Source organism: Etheostoma spectabile, chromosome 13 (genome assembly GCF_008692095.1).
Source record: "Etheostoma spectabile isolate EspeVRDwgs_2016 chromosome 13, UIUC_Espe_1.0, whole genome shotgun sequence".
Taxonomy (NCBI): Eukaryota; Metazoa; Chordata; class Actinopteri; order Perciformes; family Percidae; genus Etheostoma; species Etheostoma spectabile.
In genome coordinates, this window is record NC_045745.1 from 2,618,188 (window position 1) to 2,628,074 (window position 9,887).

The 9,887-nt window shown below is 39.3% G+C and overlaps 1 long non-coding RNA gene across 1 annotated transcript in view; it reads right to left on the reverse strand.

Annotated features, from left to right (window-relative positions):
- The window catches only part of LOC116700747 (uncharacterized), a 20,310-nt gene extending 11,108 nt beyond the window's left edge, over nt 1–9,202 (reverse strand). Inside the window, exon 1 of the long non-coding RNA XR_004334721.1 lies at nt 9,100–9,202. This is a non-coding gene — a long non-coding RNA (uncharacterized LOC116700747). The remainder of the gene's footprint in view (nt 1–9,099) is intronic.
- Between the last annotated feature and the right edge of the window lie 685 nt (nt 9,203–9,887).

Below are 9,887 nucleotides of genomic sequence, written 5' to 3' on the forward strand. Positions count from 1 at the left end.
AGATGACATGTCTAGTGCAATCAGTATCAGGGAAGCAGCCAACGTAATGGCCATTTCACACCTATCCGGTAATGATCCAATAGGAGCACCGTGATGATCGGAATGAGAGGACATCAGAATTCATGGAAGATGTGAAAAGCCTTCTCTAAAACGCATGACTCATTCTCAAAGACTTGATGAAAAGAGTGCTTTTAGCAGCATTTCGATGCTGGATGACTGTTTGAATGTGCAAAGACCACATCACATTGGGCTTCAAGGCCAATCAGACTTCCAGATGATGCTGGGAGTAAGTTAAATGGATCAATCAATTACTCAATAAATCAAAGGGCACAATCTGTCCTCTTTACTAACAATGGAAAGAGTCATTTCCATAGCATGTTGCATTTAAGATGCAGAATCCATTATGGAATCAGTGTGCCAGACACAACTGGTTAAATGCAGTAAAAAGCAGTCAGTCCTAGCCACCTTGAGGCTGTTTGATATCTGAGAACTTCTAATAATTTAGTCATGCATGTACAGTATTTCATGTTGCTTCAGTTCATTGCCAAGTGAAGTCTGAGCTGAATCCTTGTAGAGACACATTGAAATGCAAAAAGGCTCACATGATGAGTGAAGCTGTTTAGCCATTACATGAATATTACATTCCTGTAGAACGCTAATAGGGCCATGTTGGACCATTGCAGCCTACAAATCATTCCATATTGAATCTTTTGAGTGTGTATGAGAACTGGCTGCTGCATCAACTTTTATTTCAATGTGTCTGTTAGGCCTGCAACAATTATTACATAATTGTCTAATGGCCAGTGATGGGAACAACAGCATTATAAATAATGGCGTTACTAACAGCGTTACTTATTCAGCAATGAGTAATGTATTTGATTACTCTTCCCAGTTTAATAACGCTGTTACCGATACTGCCGAAAAATGTGGCACGTTGCTATAATTGAAGCTTTGAACATTTGAAAATTTGAGAAATTGAACTTCTTTTCTTCCTTGGTCAGTGGGCCGTGCACGAGACAAGCGCATAAATGCTGACGATTGGCTGAGGTTGAGTAAAATTTCATGGTAAGCCAATCAGAGGTAGAGTTGGGCGGGCGTTGGAAAGCATGCGTAGTCGGACACAACGAACAACACAAGCGAGTCAGTCAACGAGAGACAGGTATGGCGTCACGAAATCAGGGGGGTGGGGGGGGGAAGTAGCTTTTCCTGCTAAAGATTTCCCACCGTGGTCAGAAAACATAGGCACTATGACTCCAGAGTGATACACACACACACGCCGGCTCAACGTACACAACAATGCAAAAGTATACACGTCAGGCCACTTACACTATTTGCACTACAAAGAGTGTATTTGTTATTAATTTTTGCAATAGTGCTTGACAAGCATTATTTAATTTTGCACAGTTGTGGCCTGTTGAGGAGCAATACATATCAAAAGTTCCGAAACATCTATATTGTTATTTGTATTGATCCACAAGACATAATATCTACATACATGGCATTTGATTGGAGGCTAGTCTCACTAAAGATGGGTGGAGGGGGGGTCACATTTGAGCATTTCAACATGTACTTGGAAGTAACTCATTAGTTACTTTCTGAAGTAACTAGTTACTTTAATAATTTGTAGCTGAATATCTAATTTAGTTACTTTTTGGAAGAAGTAGCTAGTAACTTCAACTAATTACTTTTTAAAAGTAACTTGCCCAACACTGCTAATGGCAATTGTTGAACCCCTAAGAATTGCTAACATTAGCTAAGGTCCTAAAGGGGATGACTGTTGATGCAAATTGCCAGTTTTATGTTAATTTAAGAAATTAAAATACAATGTTTTATGATTATAAAGATACAGATAAAGATAATATCCACCGGTTGCAGAACGGCTGCAGATCGGCTCCGCTGCGTGTCGGCTCCGTGCTCCATTGCCCGTCATCACCCACCAGGTTCTGATTTGTTTCTTTGGTGGGGAGGGTTGAGGTATTCACTTTTGAAAAATAAAAAAATGAATTTTGAACGTCAAACTCCTAATTTTCTGCATTCTGGTGACTATCTCTGCAACAACTTGTGCTTTTTCTGCATCAATGTATATGTCTTTACTTATGTAAAGCTAATTGTAATAGTTTGTGGGGAATAGGGGGGTTGCACTGGCCTGTTTTGAATATTATTTGGGGGGGTTGTAACTCCCCTATCCCCCTGTAAATACACCTATGCATAACAGTGACCTAACCAAAAGATGTATCCTGGGCATCATTCAAAACTGAAAGAGACAATTATAGTGTTCATTGCAATTATTTCTTTGACGGTTAATAACTTTTGCCACTTTGAACTAAACAAAAAACCTGCAGGTGCTTACCTTATCACCTCAATGGGTGAACACGCCACATCACATTGAAGCTGACAGGCCGCACTTTTACTTCATAATCATCGTGTCACTTCATGCGTGTAAAATAATGAGTTTGGAGCCATAAGTACTCAGATACGCTTAAACAAAAACACTCAAGGGCATTTCTGGCACTGTCATTAATACTGAGGCTCATGGTTAACAGATGTGGCCCAATCAAAGACAAGCATGGAGACAAAAATAATCTGACTGAAAGTGGGAATTAATCTTGCAGCCTTCAGCAATACAAAGGTTGATTTTTAGACCTTCTTTCCCAAAAACCTTTTTGGAAGATTTTCTTTTCTTCATCTGCAAGCCAACAGCTGTAGCCAGTTCTTTCAGGTCAATGATGTTGCATCGGTGAGGAAAATTGCAATTTCAAATGCTCAGGTGCAGACACTGACAAGGATCCTTCACATGTGGAAGTAAGCAATACAACAACGCTATTAAATAAACACTCCACCAAGAGAAAATCAGCATTCAGCCAAACAGAACTTTAACACCGACATCCTTCCTCCTCTCAGTCAAATTCAATTTTACCAATATATTCCAGATTGAAAAAGCAATTCATCCCATCATTGATAAGGCCAGGGTTTTAAACATAACCATTTTCTAGTTAGAAAAAAAAAAGCTATTCTCAAACTTCAAATTCATGAGGCATCAGCAAAGCTGGTTGTATGAAAAGGTGAAGCCAGTGTCCAGAGTGTGAACATGCAAATAAAGTCCCATCTCATTAACTTTAAGTTATGTCTCTACATGTCCCCAGAACATAATGGCCGTCTCTTGATGGTACATAGATTAACACAGATCCTCACAATTTTGTTCAGATGGGCTCTCCGGAATATTAAAACACAAATGAGGCCACCAAAGAGTTGACCTTACTGATTTTGAATGTGCCAGTGGCACATCCAGACAAGGCACACTTTTCGAACATGTTCAGCAGTTCCCATTGAGACCTCAACCAATACTAGAAAATTGCGGACCAAAAATCAATTTTTAGAGTTGATTGGATGGATGCAATGAAATTATTCCTCGTGACTTTGGTCAGAAACTTGACAGGAGAGTGCACAAAGACAAACATTCAAGTTATTAAAACTTTCTTTAACTGACTTCACCATTTACTTTGATGCGAAAAACGAACACGTGAACAAACATTTGCTTGATACGAAATACCTTAAATGACACAAACAATCTTTGGGAAAAAATGATTCAATGTGCACTTTAATTTTTGAATGTGTCACATGTCCCATATGCTAAGACAGAGGGGGCGGGGCTTATGACTGATGATCACTAACTGCAGTTACTACTGCAATGCCCAGTAATAGCAAAACAATTAATATAACAGCTGAACATTGTAGTGCATTTGTTAGGGACTCAGTAGCAGATTAATAGACATTTGGTGTACTGGTGAGTATTTACACCAGCAGGAGGTTGGATGTGTTCATGGTAATGAAGGATCAAGTCACCAAGTGACAGTGTGACTCATTGACAATGGTGCTGTATGGCACAGAGGAAGAACATATATCAGGCTTTGATACACACACACAACACTATTTAGTAGATACATTCATTGCTAGTTTGGGACTTTTTAGTGCACTCTGACAATAACTCTCGTGTTGTCTTCCATCACCGTTTTTTTTTACCCTTTTTTTGCCTTTCCCCCAGTGTTTTTGTCACTTTTACAATGTTTTGTTGTCTTTTTCTGAGCCTCTTGAAAAATGTTTTTTTCCAAACATCTTTTAAAGTTTTTTTTAAAATTTGTCACTTTGTTCAGTATTTTTTCCACATTTCTGTTAATTCCTTTTACATTAGTCTTTTTTTTACTTTTTTTTATTGTATAGTAATAATAATTATAATTATAATAATAATAATTTTTTTCCACATGCTATAAAATTGACAAAAAACACCCAAATTCAATTGTAAGGAGCGTTGCTGGGAACAATCCACGTTAATTGTTTTGAAAATTTGTTTGAAAGAAACATTTTAGAAAGGGGTCAAATCTGACCCAAAGACAACAGGAGGGTTAAGGAAACTACAGGATATTACCAGAATTATCAATTAATTTCAATCCAAATGTGCGTAATTGTAAATGGTACAAGGTATTTCAGGGCATTTTCTGACAGCAGACATGACAGCTCATTGACAGCTGCAGTTTTGACATGTAAAGGTTACACCGGCCACTGTTTCCTGTCTTTGATATATATTGGACAGCTAGTGTGTAGACCTCATCCAAAAAGGATCTAACTGATTCTTTGGCCAGGTCAGGACCTCTCTGACCACACATACACACACTGGACAGATGGCAGAGCCGGACTTGTAGTCCCCGAGGGAAGCCAATCAAACATTGTCATGGAAAGGATAAATTAAAAAATGACACAATCCATCAATAAAATCCATCAAATGACCAATTACACACTCCAAATCCAATCAAAGGTCTTCTTCACTGCCCGGTGAAGACGGAGTCTTGTTGGACAACACATCACTGAGTTTTACAGATTCATCTCTTTTTAAAAAAAAAGCACAGTCAATGGGTGTCAGGTTCATAACACTTTAACTTACTAAATAAACACGGTCAAGCAAGAAAAGAGACTCAGACGGCAAATGAGCAGTTTGATAGACAATTGCAAGAGGGAAGGTCACGCGAAGAGCCTCCTATCTGCAGCAAGGCTCTGGTGGAACTTCAGCGATTTCTCTGCAGCTCTGTCTCTTTATTCACAATTGTTGAAACAAGGACATCTGTTATTTGGGCTATGCCTACGTTGAGAAAAACCAGGGCAAAGTGCAGGTCGCTAGGGCGAAGTGTACTCTGAGTGACCTCCAAAGCTAAGATATTTACTGCTTGTGATATACAACAGTGAGACATTTATAACCTCTTGTAAGAAACAGCAGCAACATAAGAAAAGAGGGAGAGCAAAGAGAAATCGTTTTGTTAAATGTGCATATAATAAGCATTAAAGATATATATAATAAGCATGTAAGAATATATGACAAGCAAGATATGAATATATATATAATAAGCATGAAAGTTATAATATTTTAAGACACTACTACAGAGAAATATGAAATAAAATGTCAATGGGCATCTTTCAAAACAACTGGGACAAAAACCCCAGATTCTCCTAGGTGGACAATAAAGCGTATTATATCTAATGCATAATAACTCATTCAGCAAACCACAGCTACACAGTCTGTGTATTGTAATGAGCTGAGTCAATGTGTCCCTGTTATTAAGAGTTCATCAGTTATAAGCAAATGCTTATATGTTAGTGTTATGCACTACTGTTACCAGCAGAGGACAATGTGGTTCTATGAAGGAGTGGGGGAGGGGGCAACCCGAGTTTGGGCGGTGGAAGAAGGGCGCTTTCTTCCGTAATTGTTGTGGTCTGAATGTTCGGCGTGGTCACACCTAACAGCGACCGGAGTTAAGCTGTGTTTCTTAAATAAATGCACAGAAGTTGCAAGCCAGTCATCGCCTCCTTATTTAATGCTGCAGCACAGGAGTGAGCGTTACACTGGTGTCAGAAGTTTAAAGTGACGGACTGGTTATGGCGGAGGGAAGGAGCACGGCTGAAAATTAAGAGACGGGTATGGCTGCAGCCTGGAGCGTCCCATGTCATCCGTCCTGTCTCATGGGGTCCAAGGAGGTGTGTCCAACGGTAAACCCAGAGGGTCAAAATTACAATATCGCGAATAATTTTCCAGATGGAGTCACGGGTAAATTCGTGACCACATTTGTTGCAATCAATTGAAAAACATTAAAAAAACTGTTAAAGTAATAATTTTGCCATACATATAGTTTACTCATTCCTGAATTTTATGCTTGTGTTGTTCCATATTAACGTGGCTACATCTGATGAGACATGCATCAGCGACGCAGCCGTTTCTGCCAACTAACGGCAGCATTTCCTGAGGAGGGATAACAATCCACAATCTGCACACACAACAAGACTACAAAAATAAACATGTTACACGCTTTCCAAGACTTTTTGATTTTATATTCTATACCAGGGGTCTTCAACGTTTTCCAGGCCAAGGACCCCCAAACTGATGGCGAGATGGAGCGGGGACCCCCTAATTATATATATTGTATAACATTGTGTTATATCAAACTGGTCCTATAGTGCCATGTGTGCATTGATGACTGAAAGACATCTTCTGCCTCCATTTATCTGTTCACTACAGTGTGTTGAATTCATGTTAATGTGTATTTAAAGACATTTCAATTAGTGGAAAAAATTGCAGGGTGGGGGGAATATAAAAAAAAGTCTAATCAACCAAAACTTTCGCGACCCCCATGCAGTACCTCCGCGGACCCCCTAGGGGTCGCGGACCCCCTGTTGAAGACCCCTGTTCTATACTGTTTTCACAATTTACTGGGACATTGCTGCAATTACAACTGCTTATCAGCATGGCGAGAGCATTCAACTGTATAGCTCTACTGGCGCTGCCTCGGCTGTCGGCTCTGAGACCTTTTTGAAGAATTTTTCTTCCACTTCCTGTAGCGGTTCTATTGTATTTTGTGTTGTATTGTTTGAAAAGGGCAACAAAAATTCAAAACAAAACCAAATGCTTGAACTCTGTCGGGAGAGAAATTCCTTCTACAGCTGCAACTTAGATAAAAGTTGCAGCCATAGAATGAATATTTTAATTTGCCTACAATCTGCATTTACTTTAGAGACGGACATATATTTTTAAATATTTAAAAAAACACCAAACATTGTATTAATTATCATGATGGTGGACGTGAACTTTAACTTTGAAAAGTAAGACAGATATAGTATTGTATTCCATATGCAAGCTCTTATTTTGAAAAGTAGGATTTTTTTTAGTTTGCCTATAATCTGCATTTTTTTTGATAGATGGACTCATATTTTAAGTGTTTTTATTCATCAGTATGATAGTCTGGATTTATCTTATGTATATTCAACATGTTAAGTTAAAAAACAAACATATTTTAATATTTGGTGTTGTTTTTTTAACTTAACCGTTACGGCAATCATACAAATTAATAAAATACTTTTAATATTTGGTGGTTTTTTTTAACGTTTAGTTAAAAAAAAACACCAAATATTAAAAGTATTTTATAGGTAGAGAGAGGGAGTGCGATGGACGTAGGCTACTCGCAGTCACGGCTGACTCATTCTGAATGGGTCCAGCACGGGTCGAACAGTGGGTCAGCGCAGTTACACACGCCTATATGAAATGTCTGTGTCGTCACTGCGCTGCATTTTTATGAACTATGATATTCTGGCCATGGATCACATCTCTCGTCCAGGTCCAGCAGGCTCCGTCTCACACGCTATTACTCCACCAACTGAAGTTATTTGCATTCAATAACTTCTTCTGTGTTTTTTTTTACCGTGGCGGCTGCAATAGCAGATAGTTTACCAGCGGAAATACAGGTTCGCCTCTCATGCACCCATACACACACACGAGCCCTGTCAAAGACCCATTCCCCCTGCAAATACTTCCCCAGAGACAGTGACTGACCCCTCTGTTCACACCCCTCCTTACCCCTTCTTACCCCATGCATCTTTCACTGCAAAGGGGCAGAGCACCCCCCACAAGGCAGAGAGGCCTGTGCCCCCCATGTGGCCGCGGAGACAGATGTGGTTCTATTCAGGGGGGAGGGGGCAACCCGAGTTTGGGCCGTGGAAGATGGGTGCTTTCTTCCGTTGTTGTTGTGGTCTGAATGTTTGGCATGCTCACGGCAACAGTGACCAGAGTTAAGCTGTGTGTAATGGCCAATTTGGCTATATATGTGTGTTATGCGTGTAGTGTGTGTGTGGGTGGGAGGTCTGCGTAAATGGTTGGTTGTTACGTCACCTGCGCACCTGTTTGCGGGTGTTAATTGGAGTTAATAAAGGGAATCACAGGTGAGGTGGAGGGGAAATCTGGATCCGGGAAGCCACACAGTTTTTCAACCTCAGCTGTGGGAGAGTAATGTTTTTAGATCTTGTCGTTCTCGGCTTTTAATCACCCAAGTTATTCTTTTTGTATGTGCTTTTATTCAAACTTTCGTGCAATAAAGGATTAAAACGTACGACGACGGCGGACCTCATTATTTGCAACAGCAAGAGTTGGAAATGGCTTCAGATATTACCCAGTGGCATTGTTTGTGGACAGATTGCCACTACACTGTGTTTCTTAAATAAATGCACAGAAGTTGCTATCCAGTCATCGCCTCCTTATTAAACGCTGCAACACAGGAGTGAGCGTTACAGTATTAACATTATGGCCTTGGGTATTTTTGTAAGCGGAGCTTTATGGATTTTGGCCTTTCATCCACATCTAAAATGAGTTTCAGGTGCCTGAAAACTGATCTTTTGCTTTTACGGGTTATTTATGATCATCAAATGGAACGTTACACAGTTTCCGAAACATTTAAAAGTTACATATATAGTTACTTTAAGCCAAGGTACAAATGTATAATTAAAAAGACATTTAGAAAAAAAAATACATAAGTAGTAGCTATATTTATGCAGAAAACACATTATTTCAGAATGTTAGGAAAGTTCAGTATATTGTTTAATTATAAATATAAGCACATTCTTCCATGGTTGTCTGCCACCCTGACAACCCATTCTGCATTCCCATTGTGTCGTAAATCTCAATGCAAAATCAGTGACTAGTATACAGGCTCATGTCTGTAGCAAGCCTTTATTACATTCGGATTAAGGTTTATCTTTTATTTTTTAAAGGAAGCAGAGGAGACATTCAACCCCAATCAGCCGTCAGACACGGCCTACCAAGAGAATGGGTCTGTCCAAGGTTTCTTCCTAAAAGGGAGTTTTTCCTCACCAGTGTCGCAATGTTGCTTGCTCTGGAGGGAACTACTAGAACTGTTGGGTCCTTGTAAATTATAGTGTGGTCTAGACCTACCAAGGGGGTAAGTCTCTCCTCTCTAAGCATAGCTCCTCTGGCGCCATTTTGAGGCTACCAAGCCATCACTAGCCGTTCGCATCCCATTGACTACCATTCATTAAACCCTTTTTTTTTTTAAATTCTACATCAGAATGGTCCGATATTACCTAAGTGACACACTGGATATGTCATGTCTCACCCAAAGTTGGAATGTAGCAGGCTTGACAGGATGATTCTGTTTTACAGTAGCCTGAAAAAAAGTAAAATGTGGCTTCAACAGCCTAAAAAAGATTTCAAATATAGCTTTACTTGGACATTTTTGCCTTTAATTTTAAAATTCTACATCAGAATGGTCTGGATTCCGTTTTAGGGTAGCCTTAAATGGAGTAAAATGTGGATTTAACAGCCTGAAAAAAATTCAATGGAAAGTTACTTTTAAGCCCTTATTATTTAAATCCTACATCAGAATGTTCCAATATTTCCTGAGTGACACAATGGATATGTGTTGTCTCACCAAGAGTTGGAATGAAGCTGTATTTACAGGAGGATTCCCTTTTAGAGTTGCCTGAAAAAGAGTAAAATATGGCTTTAAACAACAACCTAATAAAGATTTCAGGTATAGCGTTAATTAGACATTTAAGCCTTT